Source organism: Myotis brandtii, unplaced genomic scaffold (assembly GCF_000412655.1).
Source record: "Myotis brandtii unplaced genomic scaffold, ASM41265v1 scaffold1105, whole genome shotgun sequence".
Lineage (NCBI taxonomy): Eukaryota > Metazoa > Chordata > Mammalia > Chiroptera > Vespertilionidae > Myotis > Myotis brandtii.
This window is the reverse complement of record NW_005353770.1, coordinates 1,106,178-1,125,698: the sequence shown is the minus strand read 5'-3', so window position 1 is coordinate 1,125,698 and position 19,521 is coordinate 1,106,178. Positions and strand designations below refer to the sequence as shown.

At 43.3% G+C, this 19,521-nt stretch overlaps 1 long non-coding RNA gene across 1 annotated transcript; it reads right to left on the bottom strand.

Moving 5' to 3' along the window:
- Positions 1-10,715: 10,715 nt before the first annotated feature.
- On the bottom strand, positions 10,716-17,443 carry LOC106727083. Its single transcript, XR_001363235.1, has 4 exons — positions 17,391-17,443; positions 15,843-15,936; positions 12,200-12,351; positions 10,716-10,787 (listed from the first exon to the last, which is right to left on the bottom strand). It is a non-coding gene; the product is annotated as an uncharacterized LOC106727083 (long non-coding RNA).
- Between the last annotated feature and the right edge of the window lie 2,078 nt (positions 17,444-19,521).

Sequence of the window (19,521 nt, the reverse complement as noted above, 5' to 3'; positions counted from 1 at the left end):
ATTAATTGGGCCCACGATCTTTGGCCTTCAGCTGCATTTGGGGTTGTTACCACATCTTCCTTTCTGGCTCTTTTTCTTATGCTCTATTTGTGAGAGAATTTTTTCTATCTGACATCCTAAGTACAGTATTCCCCAACAATCTGTTGTTGTTGTTATTGTTGTTGTTGTTGTTAATCCTCACCCTAGGAGAGCGGTTCTCAACCTGTGGGTCGCGACCCCTTTGGCGGTCGAATAACCCTTTCACAGGGGTCACCTAAGATCATCCTGCATATCAGATATTTACATTATGATTCATAACAGTAGCAACATTACAGTTATGAAGTAGCAATGAAAATAATTTTATGGTTGGGTCACAACATGAGGAACTGTATTTAAAGGGCCAGAAAGTTGAGAACCACTGCCCTAGGATATTTTTCCATTGATTTTTAGGGAGAATAGAAAAGAGAGGGAAAGACAGAGAGAAACATTGATGTGAGAGAAACACATTGATTGGTTGCCTCCTGCAGGAGCCCAGACCAGGGCCAAGGCCAGGGAGGACCCTGCAACCAAGGTATGTGCCTTTGACCTGAGTCGAACCAGAGATCCTTTGATCCACAGGCCAATGCTCTATCCACTGAGCCAAACCCTCTCGACCCTAAGGATCCTTAACAATCTTATTTACCCTCAACTTCATCATCTTGATAAAGAAGATTCCAAAATATTTATCTCTAGCTCCAAACTGTCTCATAAGCTCTAGATTAATATTTTCCTCCATATTTAAGATCTCTCCACTATATCTCATTATGTTAAAAAATCATTGTAAAAAAATTGTGTGTGTGTGTGCGGGTGTGTGTGTGTGTGTGTGTGTGTTTCTGATACTGAATGCTCTATGAATGTATCATATTTTTCCAAATACTCAGGGTTTCAACTTAAAGTTGAATGGTATTTTCTGGCCATTGTTTTGCCCTGGCCCTCACATACACCTCATTTCCATGCACTATTTATTCTACCAGTATGTTGTCTCACAGTCTCTCACACTGTCCCTGCCCATTATGTTCTCACTGCCACCATCCTGGTGAAGAAGGCCTTCTCATCCCTCATTTCCTGTCTTGCAATGGCCACCTCACTGTCCTCACTCCACCCGCAGATGAGCCTCCCGGTGTTCCTAAGCACTTGTGGGTTTCTCATTCCCCACCCCTTTACTCAGGTTCTTTCCTCTGCAACGACCTTTCAGGAGTTGCCCTTGTATCCAGAGACTTTACTCTGTGCCATTTTAGCATTTCACCATATTGCCTTGTAGCAATTTGTGCGTCTCTAGTTTACCCATGTGACCTTCATTTGTCTTGGAAGCCCCTGTAAAGGTAAAGAGTTTATGTATAATCTGAAAGGGCAAACAAGCTTCACCCACCAGTACAAAGTGTTGCTCATAGAAGGAGCTTCATAGATATTTGTGGAAGGAAGGAGTGTACATTAATCTTGCTTCTTCTCTGGAATTTAAACTAAGGGTAAGGACTTTGCCTCACACTCTTCTATTCTCATTCCCATTCCTCATTCCGTTTCCTCTTTCTTCTCCTCTGTTTCAAGTGAAAGCAAGCCAAGACCCTAAACAAAAACAAGCTTTCATCCTCACTCTCCTTAAAGAACAAATTGGAGCAACTATTGCCAGCCCATCTCAAGCACGAATATCTCCCCAGAACAAACACTGGAGCATTTTACGTAGCCCAAAGGCCCAGGGACTCCAAGGGAAAATGAAGGGGATTTCCCAAGTTAAGCGAGGATTCAGCACTGCTGGTTGCAAAAACGTTTTCAGATGAAATGTGAAGACCTCTGGATATTTTGTTTATAAAAAAAGATAAGGGACTCCCCAGAATCTTCCAGATGATTAAGTGAATCTACCCCTTTCATCCTGTTACCTCCGTACTGTAGACTCAGCCTCCATAACAAAACAAGACAGTACAGTCTTGAGACAGACTGACCCTTCGGCGTAGCAGAAATACTAATGGTGACTGTGAAATGTAAATTGCTGGGTGCAGCCCCAGCTGAGATAAGTGAAACAGGGCAACTCTTTAAGTGGAAGTATGTGTTCAATTAATGTGTCATCAAATTCCTCAGGTATTACCGTAATCTATTCTTTTCTCACAGCCAGTCTTTTTTGAGAGAAAATTATATAAATGCACATACATAGGTTAAGATTTGACTATGCTTTTCTTCCCAGAATTTTTATTTTTTTTAAATTTTTTAAATATATTTTTTATTGATTTCAGAGAGGAAGGGAGAGGAAGAGAGAGATAGAAACATCAATGATGAGAGAGAATCATTGATCAGCTGCCTCCTGCACATCCCCCACTGGGGATCAAGCCCACAACCCAGGCATGTGCCCTTGACTGGAATCGAACCTGGGACCCTTCAGTCCGCAGGCCGATGCTCTATCCACTGGGCCAGACCAGCCAGGGCCTTCCAGAATTTTTGAGAAACATAATTAGCTACATCAGAAGCATATTTCCTAGGTCGTTTTTAATACAAATGAAGGGTGAGCTGTAGTCACCTTGCAGGTGCTTTGGCTCTTAAGAGGCAGGGGCTTTTCTGGCCTTAGCCTGACCTGTGGCCAGACAGACATTTACCTAATACAGGTCTTTAGATGTGTGTGTTATTAGAAAGAACTAGAAGCCATGCAGTTGAGCAGGCGTTGGAGGAGCTAAAGGCCAATGATTTAATCCATCAGAGCCTCTGCCTCGCGTGTGCCTCGGGGACCTTTCCTGGGGGTGGGAGCAGGGTGCTGGGCACTCAGGCTGGCCTGTCTGAGGGGGCACTAGGAGCCAGGCATGGGCAGACCCACAAAGCCCTGCTCCCATGCGCAGGTACCTGGTGACAGTGATGACAATAATAAAAACAATACAAGCACAGGCAGTTTCAGGCCTCTGAGGGGCTGAGTGCTTCTCAGCTGGCGCTCCTTGCTTTGAGACACAAAGGCCAAGTGCTAACCTGCATGGGGGTTGCTCAGCACACCCACCCTCTCCCCAAACTGCCCATCCCCCAAATCCACACTATATTCAGGTCTTGCAGCCAAGAGACTGGGCCCTGCCTGCAGGAAGGCTTTGTTCACTCAGCAGAGATCTTTGCTCACCATCTTATTCTTGGCCATTGCACACATTCCTGTCTGCCCTGAAGGGGGCTGCAGCACCCCTACCTTTAACACCTGGCTCCCAGGTCCTCACCCTGCACCTTCCAGGCACCACTGTGACTCCTCCCAGTGGGCTCCTAGGCCAGGGACTCGCTGCCCCACCTCAAGGCTTTATTCTTGTTGACAGCATAGTGTAAGCATCTTCTCAGTCTCTTGTGGTCGGTATGTGCCCTGCTTCTCTCCTATTGGAAACAGTGAGCTCCTTGAACCTGTACTTCAGGTATTTTCATACAGCGTGTTTTTAAGGGGCATCTGAAAGTACCATGGAGAAGATGGGGTGGGTGGGAAGATAGGAAGAGAGAGGAAAACATGGTAAAGAACCAGCTCATCTACACTAATAAAAGAGAAACATGCAAATTGGTGTCACTACGCTCACCAGCCAATCGGATGAGTATGCAAATTAACCCAACAAAGATGGCGGTTAATTTGCATACATAGGCGCCCAGTGGCCTGGGTCCCGGGAACATCATCCTAAGAAATGCCTAAAGAAAGTTGTCATTTTTTCATGGTGAAGGGACTGGAGTTCGTGTTGATGAAAAAATCTTGGTGCCTGCGGTGACTGGCAGTGGCTGCAGCAGCGGGGTGATGGGGCTGGTGCCTTCCCCTGATCAGCCCGGTCGCCTCCCACAAAGGGAGGCCAGACTGCGGCTTAGGCCTGCTCCCCAAGGGGAACAGGCCTAAGCCGTCAGTAGGACATCCCCTGAGGGCTCCCAGTATGTGAGAGGGGGCAGGCTGGGCTGAGGGACACCCCCCCCAGTGCACGAATTTTGTGCACCGGGCCCCTAGTTTCTTTTCATAATTTCTTTCAAGGCATACAAGAAAGATTCATTCTACCCATTCCCCAGATCGGTCACTGAGGCCCGCAGACTGCAATGAAATCAACAACAGACCCTCTGTGGGTGGGGCCTGGATCTGCACCTAGACTTTCAACTCAGAGCTCTTCCTGAGGAAGATAAGTTGTCTTATGTTTCTTTGACCTATCTAGATATTTCCCCAGAAGCAAGATGAAGCAAAAGAAATAGTTCTATCTGAAAAGGAAGAAACCAAACCAGTTAAAAATCCTCTTTCTGTCATTCATGGTGGAGGTGCCTGAAGAGTGCAGCCAATGGGCCAAATGAAGCCCCTTTGCTCAGCACCCCTCCTCCCCCCTAGTCTCGGTGTGTTTCTTTTTCTCCTGTAGGAAGAGTCCAGAGGTTCCCATTGCCTCACTCAGCCGCCAGCACTTGCTGCGTGCTCATGGGTGCTCAGATGCCTGCTTCCAAATTCCTGACCAATGAAGCCACCCTGGAGATGTTCTAAGCTGTGGAATGCAAACCTATTTTGCTTGGCAGGAAAAATCTGCTGTTTTGTACCTTATTTTCACGGCTCTAGGAAAATTTTAAGAATGACAAAGTTACTCCCACACCTACCCCCTCCCCCCAGAAAAGAGGAGGTGAAGGCTGGGCTCATTTTAATTTTATCTAGTAAAACAAAGACATAGGCAGTTTCTTGGGCAGAATTCATACCAATAACAAGAGGAGAGGGGCATATTTGGGAAGAGCAAGGTCTGTGTTAGGAGTAAGGGGAGTTAAGGTGCAATTGAATTGTTTAATCTTCCCTGGGCAGGGCCAGAGCCGCCAGGCACTTGGTTGCTGCTGAGTGGGAAAACTCTATGCCTTTGGGGTGGTTTAAGGTCTCCAATATTACCCTGATGTTGGAATTAGGCAGCCGGTGCCAAGACCTCACTCTTAGAAGCCAGGTCAAACCAGGCCTCTTTCTAGACAAGGCCAGGGGCAGAGCAGAGCAGGCATCAGAATGTCTGCCAATTCTTAGAGTGGCGTATCCTGGGGCCACAGGACTCAGTCAGCCAGAGCATAGCAGGAAGATGACCTGGGAATTCACCTGCACTCCAAAGCGTGAGGCCCTGAATTCCACAAAGTTCCCAAGTCATTAAAACAACCTTGGGCAGCTTCTCAATCCTCCAAGCAATTACCCCACTGCTCAGCTCAGGAAAGTCCTTACTTTATACTATATCTACATTGGGAGGACGCATTCTTTCCTGACCAGCTCCTGTGGGGTAACAGTATGTTCCAAAGACTGGATGAGCTACCTGGGTGATGGCTCAAGGGCTAAGGATTTGGATTCTATTCAAATGCATATAGCCCTAGGAAGCCTCCACCTGGGCTGGCTGGCAGGGGGCAAGTTTGTTGAATTTCATTATTTGAATAGATGATCTATTAACATGTTTCAAAACTCAAAATGATATTAAAAGTTGCATTGAAAAGTCTAACACTCTCTTTCCTACTATCACCCCTTCCATCCCATTCTCCACCACCAAAGTATTGGCTCTTCACTATTTCTTTATGCAAATACAAGCAAATATGAATCTATATTCATTTCCCATCCCTTGCACAAAATGTAGCAAACTAGTTACACTGTTTTGTATTTTGCTGTCAATCATTTTCTGTCAGTTTACTGCCTCATTCATTTTTGTAGCTGTGTAGTGTTCATGTGGTTCCATCACTGTTCATTTAACTGTCCTCTATAGACGGTCCCTTAGGCTGTGTTCAATCTCTGCCATTATAAAACAGGCCACAACGGACAATCTTATACACACATCCTGGTATATGTAGGCAAATATGTGCGTAGGAAAATTCCCAGAAGTGAGATGGCTGGATCCAAGAGTCAATGCAATTATCATTTTGAGGGATATAATGCAATTGTCTTCCATGCAACTGGCCTGTTTGCCCCTCACAAGCATCATAGGAGAGTGAGTGCCTGCTTGGGAGAGGAAATGTTTGAGGACAGATGGGCCCCTGTGCTGGGGGCACCCTGAAGACCCCCCTGTGATGGAGAGGTGCTAGTGGCACCCGGAGAGCACTGTAAGAGTCTAGGGGGTGTCAAGTCCACTCAGCTTTCTCTGGGTCTCGGAAATGCTCTGTAGCACGATTGCCCCTGGGAGCCCCCTTTCAGAAAAGAGCCTTGTGAAGAACTCAGATCTGATTTGACATCCTCAAGACTGATTTTTTGAGCCTATGAGACTTTTGGTGTCAGTGGCTGGAACCCTGGGTAGTGACAGGAGGGTAGTGGGGACCACGGAGAGAGAGAGCACTGGCCTGGGGGGTCTGGATTCACGTGTTCTAATTTCACTGCCTTTCTGAGACCTAACTCGCTCTCTGAGCTTCAGGTCCCTCACCTGGGCAATAAATTAAGTCAGGAGAGTCCAGGGAATCAGATCATGTGGATGGACGCCCCTCACGATCTGTCAAGTACTCCTCAGGTGTTGGGGTTATTATTGCTGAAAGGCAATGTCCAGTCAGAATGCTGAGACCTGTGGATCAAGCAAGGCAAGTGAAGGAAACACAGGCTATGAGAAACCAAGTCACATGGGTCCCTCAGGGGTAACCTGGGTCCTTTGCAGAGAATACACATGCCAGCCTATTCTACACATTGAAGACAAGTCCTGTGATTGGAAACGCTCTGACTCCTTCCCCAACATGTCTTGGCCTTTGGCAAGAAAAACATTCTGTTTCTTTGGGGTCAGAGACTAACTCATTTCCCTCTTCAATGCAATGAGCACAAAGGCCAAAGCCAGTCCCCTTTACCAAGAAACCACAAACAGCGCTGAGAGTGGCGCCCTTCTGGACCGGGGGGGTGGGGAACATACATCTATGAATATTCATTCACTGTGCATTTAGGAGTGTTCTGTGTAAAGATCCTTTGAAAACTGATGAGAATTGGCATAAAAGGGTTTGATTAATTCCTGAGTCAGCTGGCCCCTGCCCGAGAACACATGCAATGGTTGTCATAGAGAGCTGGTTTACAAAGAACATGTTTCTGCAGATGTGTGGGCTTGCACTGCAGTGGCCTCCCACTCTCCGGCAAGCACAGCACAGACTCCGGGATGGGGCTGGGCCCTTAAGAATTAAGCCACAGATCCAAAACCCAAATTCAACTTCAGCTCCCTAAGGGAGCATCCTCCATGCTCACATTCCCTAAGATGCGAGGTCTGAGTATGAGGGACCTCCACCTGAAACTGCCGCCTCTTCCTCTCTGCTCACTGAGCTCCCACCTGTCCTGGACGGACCATCTCAGCCTCCTGCCTCCTGTGAAGGCTCCCCCAGCCGCTCCATCTCACCGGGATGCTTCATTCTGCAGTCACCGAACTGCTGGCAGATGCCTCCCATTTGAGAATTAATTACACACCTTGCCACCTTGTCATGCCTCCCTGCATTGTTGGCCTGTTTTAATAATGAGTTTCATTATCATTATTTAACTTTTCACATGTTCTTTCTCGTTCATTCACTCCCACACTCATTTTCATTCAACGAACCTATATCGAGCAGTAACATACCTTGACTAAGTGCTGAAGATGCAACAATAATGATGAAAATAATAATAATGTAATAACACTACAACAATATTTACAAACAACAAAATAATAATATTTACTGAGTTCTATACTCTAGCGTCTGGGCGAGACTCTACCTCACTTAATTCTCACCACAACCCTTGGAAGGGAGGTTTATTATTATCCCTATTTTACAAATGAGGAAACTCAAGTTCAAAAAGGTTCATTAATTTACCTGAGGCTACATTTATTACGTAGTGACTAATAGCACTGTCCCCCAGAAGTGAAGGGAAGGGCAACAAGCATATCTTGCTACCACACAGCTGCCCATGGTCTGTCCATGGTCTCCCCTGCCCCTGGCTCTGCCTGCCACCTCCCTTTATATGGTTCCCAGTCCAGCCTTTGCCCTGAGGTTGAAGAGAAGACATCTGGTCACCTGAGCTTGACTTCTTCTCAGCTTCAAGCTGTGAGTCCTCCCTAAGACTTCAGATGACTTGCCCCTGTTCTCTGGGTCAGTCAGAGGGCATAGAGGTGAGGTGGCACCTGGTGACAATGCAGAGAAGATTGCATTCCAAATTTGAATGCAGGACTGAGTAGAGAAAAGTTCACAGCAACAGTGAAAAGTAGACTTTCCAACAGTGTCTGTGTCAACAAATTCTGCGGGCAGAATTGTAGAAAGAGGAATAAGGCATGTGAAGGGGGAGGAGGCATGAATTAAAATCCATTTGTTTTGTAAAAGATACCATTTACTAAATGTCAGTGAGCTAAGCGATTTACAGATATTATCTTTTCTCCTTACAACACCCTGTGAAGTAGACAATTCACTGTCTCTATTTCAGAGAGGAGTGTCAAGGATTATGTAACTTTCCCCACTCTATGCTGCTGGTAAGTGGCAGAGCCAGGACTCAAACCAGCTTCAGCTGAAAGAAAAACCCATGCTCACAAACTGCCACAATGTACCACCTCATTCATTCATTCATTCATTCATTGTTGTAATAAGAATTTACTGAGCACCAATACTGAGCCAGCCAAGACTTATGTTACACATTGAAAATACAAAGACAAGTAAGACACAGTGTCCTTATGGAGCTTACAGACCACCAGGGACAAAGTCCCACCAACATCTCCATGTAGTATCACCCTCAGTTTTAAACACTAGATAAGCATAGCTAGGGGGACAGTGGAGGGCATGCTATAGAGGTAACAAAACAGCAAAAGCGAGCCTGAAAGAGAGCTGAGCTAGCTCACAGTTGGAGGTAATTTTGTCCCTCAGGGGATATTTGGGAATGTCTGGAGGCATTTTCACTTGTCACAGGAGGGGAACAGGACAGCAGAGGGAATGTGCTACTTTCATCAAGTGGGTAGAGCCCAGCGATACCCCTAAACATCCTACAGGGTACAGCACAGTCCCACAATGAAGAATTGTCTGGCCTAATTTTCCTGCTAAAAAGCAAGTTGAGAAATTGCTTTTGATATTTAATCTGGACCAACCCTTCATTTTGCAGATAAGAAGGCTGAGACCCTAGGAGGTTAAGGAATCTTGAATCTGAGTAGCCAGGGCACGCAGGACTTACTGTTGGGCAGCTGAGACGTAGCAGAGTAGAGCGTGGTGGTTCAGGCTCTGGAGACAGACTGCCTGGACTTGAATTCCATGTCTGCTTCTTACTATTGCACAACTTTGAGCAGGTCACTGAACCTCTCTGTGTTTTGGTTTCTCCATCTGTAAAATGAGGATAAAGACCTCACCTAGGACACAGTGTGGTTGTTCCAGTTATCTGTTGCTGAATGCACACCACCCAAAACACTGAGGTCTAAACACTCGTTTTAGTTTGCTTATAAGATTGTGGGTCAGGACTTTAAGCAGGCTCAGCTGGGCAGTTCTTAGATCCATGTGGTGTCACCTGGGCTGGCTGGATCCAAGATGGCTTTTCCTTTTCCATGTCTGGTGCCTCACCAGGAACAATTCAAGGCTAAGCTCAGCTGGCCCCTCTGCCTATCCATGGAATCTCTGGCCCCTCCCTGTGGCTTCTACAGTGAAGTACTCAAACTTCTTAAATGGTGTATAGCTTCTCTGCAAGCATGTCAAACTCGCGGCCTGAAGGCCACATGCGGCCCACAACAAATATTTTTGTGGCCCAGTCAATATAACGGTATGTAAGATATGTTTTAATTTAAAAATTTTGTAACTTAATTTTTACAATATCCTGTTATACATAATTATTAATAACGAACTACAACGTTCGCTAATGACTGGTTACTATAATTGTGTTGCATTCATTTCCCTTACGTGCCTTATTTGCAGGTGCATCATTTCTCTCCACTAATACTAGCAGCAAATATTTTAGCAGCCGATTTCCACGTCATTAGTCTTGGACTGACTTGTTTGGTGTGCGCAACAGGAAATATTTCGCTTTCAGAGAACAAAAAAAAATAGGTTTATTTGCGTTATGCTTATTAATTTATGCATTTATTCAATGTCTGGTAAGTTAATATTCAAGAAAAAAATTTATTAAAATGTTCTATTATTTTATGTTAACGATTATTCATTTATTTCAGCCCTTTGTATCCAGCATGTCTCTATCTAAATAAACCTACATTTCTATGAAAATTGAAGCTTTTGATTTTTTGCGGCCCACATAAACTTAAACCTTGTTTATTTGGCCCGTGTTAGCCTTTGAGTTTGACATGCTTGTCCTAGAGAGCATCCAAGAGCAAGTTCCAAAAGACAGTTTATAACAGGCACCTCCTAACTTCCACCATATTGTATTGGTCAAAGCAGTCACAGAGCCCGGCCAGATTCAAGGGGAAAAGTATCAAAGACTTTGTGGCCATCACAAATACACCTTGGTGGCTATGGAAATTGTGTTAATCCATATAAAACACTTAGAACAGTCCCAACATGAACAACCACTGCACATGTTTGCTATGGTTGACATCACCTTAGCAGTGGTAGTACATCCAAAAGCCTTGCTGGCAAGATCAGAGAAGCAGGACCTTTCACAACTGACTGCCTCCCTCCCTCCATAACCCTTCCAAAGAAAGTGGGGGTTCATGCCAGCAAGAAGGTATAATCCGGACCTGATATCTCAGCCTAGCATGGCAACTTTGGTCAAGGGCAGCCGACGACCTGATGTGGCTCCTGAGGGTGACTTACAGGTAAGGGTAAGGATTGTGCCCTTGCATAGAACAGCCAGTTCACCATCTGCTGCCTTGACTCACCATAGGCTTGTGTTGAACACATCTTGCTATGATCACCTCCTTTGCAAGACCTTCTGCTCCATGGTTTCCAGGTAAAGCCTTCAAGAAAAACAAAGATTGCATTTTCCAACTGTCTGTTGTCCTTTATGGTAAAATATTTCCTATATTTTTCTTTCTTCTCATCAAGATGAATCTATAAAGAGTTGAGCGTGCATGCATGCATTCATTCATTCTCACATTTAAAAACACTTGTTAAGCACTTACCAGTACTGTGTAACAGGCACTGAGCTACACTCCAAGAGTACAAGTTGAACAAGATAGACAAATCTTTGCTGACATGAAGCTAATACTTTAATGGGGGAGCCAAATGACAAATAAGTAAACAAAGAAGCAAATGAGCGAGAGACAGATTCTGATCACTGCTCTAAAGGAAGGGGACACGATAGAAGGGAACGTGAGGAGTCTCCTTTACTTAGATGGTAGTTTTGGAAGGGCTCTTTGAGGAGGTGGTATTTGAGTTTTCCAGCCTCTTAAAAATCCAGGGAAGAGAATTCCAAGCAACATGGATGCCAAAGACAAGGACACTGAGGTGAGAAAGGGCTTAATGTATCCCAGGTCCAAGGTTGAGTGTAGAAAGGAGAAAGGTTTATGAAGAGGTTCAAGTCTAGGCAGGGGTCAGATCCTGCTGGGCAAACTAGCCTGGAAACCCATGAAAACCAAACTGTAAAGGGAATTTATTGGCTCAACTAAAAAGTAGAGGCATAGCATGGGGTTACACTGGGCTCCAACAGTCAACAGGACTTGGTCCTTTCCATGTCTTAGTCCCCTTTGTTCTGAGAGGGCTTTAGCCCAGGAAGCCTTTGCCTATGGACGAGTTTCTGTAGCTCAGGCATACATACATCATCTTTACAGCCAGCAATTCCCAATGTTCTAGCAACAGTCTTATTGGATCAACTCAGATGTGTTCATCTCTCAATCAATCTCTATGACACAGGAAAAGAATATGCTGATTGTCCATGTTAGTATTACATACTGACCCTTTGATACAGGGAGTGAAGTAGAGTCAGCCTGCCAAGATCACTTGCAGTGAGAACCAGAGAGTAAGTGGCATTTAATCTGAGAACAGTTCAAAAGGTTATTTTGACTGCTGGGTAGAGAAAGTTTGGAAGGATTGAAATCAGAGAGCTATTACAGAATGGCAAGTGGGAGAATGAATAAATGCATAATGCACGCTCAACTCTTCATAGATTCATTTTGATGAGAAGAAAGAAAAATATAGGAAATATTTTACCATAAAGGACAACAGGCAGCTGGAAAATGCAATCTTTGTTTTTCTTGAAGGCTATTACAGAATGGCAAGTGGGAGAGATTGGTGCCTCAGACTCAGGGTGGCAGCTGTAAGAGTCAGAGACTTGTGGACAGACTTGAGATTCTATTTCTGATGGAGTGGAAGTGGGGAAACAAGTGAAAGAAGAAGTCAAGCATGATTCCCAGGATTTTGGCTTGCTCACCTGGATGAATCATGATGCCATTTACCAAGAGGAGAAGGACATGGGAGGTGGAAGGCAGGGACAAGTGAGGAGGTAAAAAACAAAAGTTCCATTGTGAATGTGTTCAGTTTTAGGTTCCTGTAGATGTTGAATAGGTAGTTGAATGTGCAAGTCTGGAATATAGAAGAAAAGGAATCATCAGTAGATAGACATTATTTAAACAAGAAAGACTGAATGAGATCACCCAGGAGAGCATGTAGATAGAGAAAAGAAGGGGGCATTCATGCTACTTCCCCAACAATTGTTCCGCTCTCCCCAAACTGCTTTACTTGGGTTTTAGGCAAATATGGGCTCTCCTACCCTTAGATTGTGTGTGTGTGTGTGTGTGTGTGTGTGTCTATGCATGTGCCATTCCCTCTGCCTGCAATGACTTCTGTTCTCTCCCCTGTACCCCCAAATAAGGATCAGCTCAAATCTACCTTCTATAGCAATCCTTGCCTCTGTTAGCTGCATTGCAAATGTCAGCCTCTTTGCTTCCTATAACTTTCTTTTTTTAAAATGTATCTGGCAAAATTTATTAGTTTTTGAATAAAATACAAAATTTAGTATTTAATAAGATACATCTGCCTTTCTTTCCTGCACTTACGTGTGGGTTTTTTGTTTTTGTTTTGTTATTGTTGTTGTTTGCTTCCTATAACTTCCATTGTCTATTCACCACACATTTGACATTTACAAAACACTGTCCTCTGTGTGTGCATATTTCCCTCAAAAAGATTTTAAACTCTGAGAAGGCAATCTGCAAACCTTTATGCTCCCAACCTGGCAGATTGCCCAGATAAAAAGTTAAAACAAAGATCTGTTCGTCAATGATAACACTCACTCATACTTTGTTTTGGTAGTTTTTGTTCCAGTGGCTGGGAATTCATCTCAAACTCCTATGCTTGGTGAGACAGCAGCTCAGCAAGGGTGTTCCAATCAATGCCCTGAGCATGAGGCAGCAATTGTCCAATGCTTTAAAATAGTTATGGCAAATAAATGCTTGTGGCAAATAAAGAGTACATGACTCAATCCATATTGAAAAGAACCAGATGAAAGTAGTTTCCCACAGAGGGAAATCAAAGATTTAAAATGAGCACCTAGGAAGCACTTCAACTGTTTCTGCATCTATTCCTGAATAATATTCCACTTTGTCGGAACACATCTCAGTGTGTTTGTGCCCATTTAGCACTCCTGCCTCCCTTCCCAGCAGAGGTTTCATAACTTACAGTCCATAGTCATTCCAAAATGTTTCCAGGTGGATTCTCAAGCTCCAGACGGCTCAGTCAGCACCGGGGATGCTAGGGAGCCCCACTTTTTCAATTTTTCTGGTTGAACTATGAAACACCTCCCCACCTCACTTCTCCCCCAAACTACCCCTAAATTATTCCAAGCTGTATTTGTCTCAACCTGGAATTCCAATAGTCTCCTGCTCTTTCACATGCTCTCCATCTGGGCATCTCTTGATCAACTATGCAGAACAGAGTTCTCCAATTAGGCAAATCAACCTTCAATTCCCCAATTCTCTTTAAAGCTGCAGCAAGCACACCCACAACAACTCCAGTGACCACACTGAAGAAAGTTGAGCTGGTCTGATGCCGTTTTCCAAAGACAACTTTTGCTACTGATTAAGTCATATCTGCCTGTTTTCCAGAGCTCATATTATTTTCCCTTTTTGACACATGACTCACTTCAAAACTAGTATCACTTGAGTCTGCCAGTTGAATGTGACCCTTCATTTTTGCTTCTAGGATGTCCAGCTGCACAACAGATGCTGTGCGGTGGAAAAGGACCCATTTTAGAACAGGCTTTCTGGATTTACCACTTACAATTGCTGCGTGACCTCCAGCTAGTGAGTCTGAGTCTGTTACCTTGCACACAAAAAAATGAAGATTAAAAACACTTTGAAGTACGGACGGGCATACCCCAGTGGAAGACCACCACAATAAAGAGTATTACAACAAAGTCATAATTTTTTTGCTGGTGGAGGATCTTGCCTTCAATTTGAAAAAACAAAACAAAAACAACTCAGCATTTGTGAGGTACAATAAAGCAAAGAGCAATAAAAACGAGGCATACCTGCACTGTTGTGAGGATCAAATGAAATGGCATAACAGAAGTGCTTGGAATTAAACCTTGCATAATATAAGTAGGGGCTCAGCAAAGGATAAGTTGACCCATGTGAAATTGCCATTTACATAGGTCCAAAATGGCCAATATTGACAATTTCACATGGTTCAACCAGCTATTAGCCTGATATTTAAGCATTGAGGAGATCAGTGTCCAATTGGCTGGAATATTGAGTACAGAGGAGGTGAAACCTCAGAGTTGACTCTTATTTAAATCATCAAAGATTTAAGGAATGCCAGCACCCTGCTAGGCGCTTTAAATTCGGGGAGATTTTCTTGACTCTGAGCTGGCAGTTAAGCAAAGCTAATTTAAGAGCCAGGATAACTATGTGGTTAGAGTCTAGACTCTGGGGAGTGATTTTTTTTAAATATATTTTATTGATTTTTTACAGAGAGGAAGGGAGAGGGATAGAGACTGAGAAACATCGACGGGAGAGAAACACTCCCTACTGGGGATGTGCCTGCAACCAAGGTACATGCCCTTGACTGGAATCGAACCCAGGACCCTTGAGTCCACAGGCCGACGCTCTATCCACTGAGCCAAACAAGCTAGGGCTGGGGAGTGATTTCTTGGTTGCAGGTAGCTCTGCTACTCACCAGCTTTGTGACCTTGAGTAACTTTGTTAAATAATCTGAGTCTCAGTTTTCTCCATGACATGGGATCACACAAGGTTGTTGTTAGGATTAAATAAGTTAATGTATGTAAAGTTCTTAGAACACTGAAGTGTTAGTTATCATTAACTTGATTGAAAATAGGTGGTTTGGCCTGATAAGCCCCATGGACAGAAATCAGAACCCGAACAATGGAAAATCAGCCTTGCCTTCTTGATCAGCCCCAATATAACAGCTGGGACACCCCTTAGGAAGCTCAGGAATGGAGGATGAAACCACCCAGGAAAGCTCAGTGAGAATCGTCCCAGCCAATGGCATTGCATACTCTCTCCTGGTGTTTCAAGGGAAGGGCAGAGAACTTTGTAGTTACCCAGAGCAGAAGTGACTAACACATGCCCTACAGAACCCAGTGAAAAAAGATGATAGGAGATGAAAGGGAGGGGAAAGAGCTATCACACACCAAGAAGAAATATACTCTGCTCATTCTAGTGGGAAATGAAAACATTATTTGAATCCACCATTTATTTAGAATCTCATATTAATTAGGACAAAGACATTGTAAGGAAAATGATAATAATGTCCTATGGGTTTTCTCATAACCACTTTTATGTATATTATTTGACTACACACACACACACACACACACACAACCTGTGAGTCAGGTAGGTGAAGCCAGCACTCTATTTAAAGATGAGAAACTGAAGGATCAGGGAGCTTAAATGACTCACTCAAGCCTACCTGGGCAGTAGGTGATGAAGCTGGAATTTTAGTCCCTTAAAGGCAGGGCCATGTTTATCTTTGTTCTTCCCAGCACCGGGCACCAACCTCACATTTATTGAGCAATTGAATGGGGGTGGGGAAAGGCTGTTCCTAGAAAACAGACTCACTTTCTCAGGCTAGTTCAGGTTCTCAGTCTAATGGCTCTAATGCTCATACTTTGTAGAGTCCTGAACCTGTAGTTGGATAGTAATTCAGAGGCATCTAAAGGAGGCAAAGGAAAGAGTTTCAACAGTGTGTGCTAGGACAGATTATAGTACACATAATCAGCATTTAAAAATGCCCTTCTCCATAACTCTAATAACAGGTGAGACTATCCACCCATACTTCTCAGGCTGCCATTTTATAATCTATTTGCACATCTGAAAACTGAGGAGATAAAGTTTATAAGCTATATGCTATATACATTTGCTTAGTAAATACACAATTTGATTTGCCCCGAATCTCATTAGGGAAAGATCTGGCAGAGCACTTAAAATCTCAAGAGGGCCCAGCTGATGTTGCTCAGTGATTGAGCACTGACCCATGAACCAGGTGGTCATAATTCGATTCCTGGTCAGGGCACATGTCCGGATTGTGGGCTCAATCCCTAGTAGGGGGAGTGCAGGAGGCAGCGGATTGGAGTCTCTCTCTCATTGATGTTTCTATCTCTCTATCCCTCTTCCCTCTCTCTCTAAAAATCAATAAAAACATTTAAAAATCTCAAGAGGATCTTTCAATAAACATATTTTCTTCTTGGACCTCTGAATGTAAGAGAAATCTGAGATTGAGACTGGGCAGTCTCAGGCCTTGCTTTGGGTTTTCCCTTAATGTAAAGGATACTCCCCCTCCATCAAGATGCAGGGAAATATGTAATTCTAAGTGTCCAAGTCCTCCCACCCCCCACTTCTGTTTCCAAGAGTTTTTTGGGACTCTGAACTGATGGTAGGATAAGATGAGAGGGTGGCTCTCCAAATGGAGCATGCTCAATGGAGGAGTGGGGAGCCTGGAGGCATCACGACTCTCTGGAAGATAAATGGGCTCTGTGCTTTCTGCTGTTAATGGTGGTCCCTCAATGTCTAGGAAGGAGAGTGACATATATAGCAATGCCATGCTGATACAACTTCCACTGGGTTTCCTGGTTCTGGTAACAGACAACGTTTGCTACCAAGGGATAAATATTTGCAGTTTTTATTTGCTATCTCTGTAGTCAGTGATTCTAATCTGTTTGTGATGAGTGGAGAAAATCCTCAGGGTATAAATTTATTTAACTTATCTTTGCTCTCTTGAATCCTTCAGAATTTCCTCTTTATCTTTCTGCAAAGTTGCCCACAATGTGGAGTAGGATGTGTGTTTTCCTCATTCTGCAACTTTAGAAAATTTTATTCTTTCATTTCTTCCTCTATACTCTCGGTCCTATCCTTATGAAACTCTTATTAGAAGGCTGTTGGAATTACTGGATCTGTTTTCCAAGTCTCTTAACTCTTCCCTCATGTGTTTTTCTCTTTGTCCTTTTGCCCTATGTTCTGGGTCAAATTTTCAGGTCAATCTTCAGGCTCACATATGCTTTTCATTCGTGTCATTACTGCTCTTCATCAGAGTATTTTTAGTAATGAAGCCAACATAAGAAAATTGCAAAAAAGAACGTCATAATGATCAAAATAAATGGAGATACTTACCATGTTTGGATATGAAGACACTGTAACACAGAAGTGACAATTTTCAAGTTAACCTATAAATCCAAAGCAATCCTAGTAAACTGTCTTTTTTAAAAAAATATATTTTATTGATTTTTTACAGAGAGGAAGGGGAAGGGATAGAGAGTTAGAAACACCAATCAGCTGTCTCCTGCACACTCCCCACTGGGGATGTGCCCGCAACCAAGGTACATGCCCTTGACCGGAATCGAACCTGGGACCCTTGAGTCCGCAGGCCGGCGCTCTATCCACTGAGCCAAGCTGGTTAGGGCTAGTAAATTGTCTTTAACAGACAAGCTATCTAAAGTTTATTGGAATATGTTTCAAGAATGAGGATTTTTATCTCCTCTTCTGCTTAAGACTCCACTAAATTGATAGTTAAGGAACTACATCAACAAAAAGAAAGTAGAAACCTGTATAAGACAAAGAGAATAAAGAAGATGAAAGCAGACAAAAGAATTAAATGCAATTTTAGAAGATAGGACCAGATAGAGGAGCAGTGAGTGATTTCACATGGCAGAGGAAGCAATGATCTAAGCCACCCGGAGAGGCATAACCACTAATAAGTGAGCCAATTCACCTGATGGAAAACTGTGAGATGCTCAGCTTTGGAGACAGTAGGTACAATGAAGGGCTGGGTTGAGCTGAGGAGCTAAAAACAGACGTTGTTGAAAGTTTGCTTTTGGAGTAGTCATATCCTTCCCTCTCCTCACAAAGTAAGGCTACTCATTTCCAAGTCTAGTGACTAAAGAGTTATATTCTGCTGGGGGCTAATTCCAGCAGGTCATAAAGTTCATAAAATGTTGATGGGAACTTGAGGCTTCAGCAGGGCTGAATAATATTACCTGTTGCTGGAATAGCTGAAAGCATTTCCCCAAACCTGAAAATCTGCATATATTATTGCCTGCTGCCAGACAGCTGAAAGCAGTTTCCCCAACCTGATAATTTTACTGTTTACCAGGCCTTACCTTTGATATGTATATCTGCTTGGCTATAGGGCAAAAATGTGTGAATAAAAAAACCCTGGGTCCAGAGATTCAGAGATACCTTAGTTACTAAAGCTAAGCTTCCCTGGCTCCCCCATGTATTCCAAATTTTATATCTCATGTCAAGTCTCTTTATTAATTAGCCCTTCTCCAGATTCCTGAACCCTTCTAGATGCTGAGTAAGACCCCGACAATTTTTTGTATAATTTAATGATGAAGGCCAAGACTTAGGGATACCCAGATGAAGGCAGCAGAGGGGAGGTACATGGAAGTCAGCAAAAGAAATGCACAAATTGCCCTCCAGGCTGACAGACACATAAAGAATATCAGAAAATTCTTTTTTGACAAACTAAATGTCCCTAAAGAAAAAACTTCCAATTTTTGGGTTTCTCCTTCCATCTCTCTTTCCTTCCTTCCTTCCTTTGTCCCTCCCTCCCTTCCTTCCTTCCTTCCTTCCTTCCTTCCTTCCTTCCTTCTTATGAACTCCCTGCTAAATGGAGCCTACAGGTTAACAAGTCCTGCCTACTCACTCAGAGCCTCCAAGCAATATTTTGGAGGCTCACTCTTAAATATGAACAGAAAGCCAAGGCTCCCAGGCAACTGAGGAAAACTGCAAACATGGAAGAGAAAGATAGCCACAAGAATAAAGAAAAAAAAATCTGAAGGAAACAAACAGAGAAGGATATTTAAAAATCTACAACCCTAGAGAAATAAGTGAAGTGAATGTATTCTTATACCCAGAAGTAGAGGTTATGTAAAAGGATAAATAAAAAAACAAGAAATGAAAATTTCTTCTGGAAATAAAAATTTAATTAAATTAAAACATTCATTGGAAAGATTGAAGAATAAAGTTGAGGAAATCTTCTAAAAACTAGCACAAAAAGACATTAGCACAAAAAAATAGAAAAGAAAACATAATTAACATAAAGGATGAATCCAACCAAAATGATTTCTTAAAATAGAGAAGTGAGAAAACAGAGAGGTGGAAAATATGAAAGTAAGATGACAAACTTTTTTAGCAGTAAAACAAAAATCTCTGGATGGTAAATGTCTTTTTTATGCCCAAGAAAATGGATAAAATAAAATCCTTATAAAAGTATGTAAATTGTGAGATGTCAGAGTTCTGG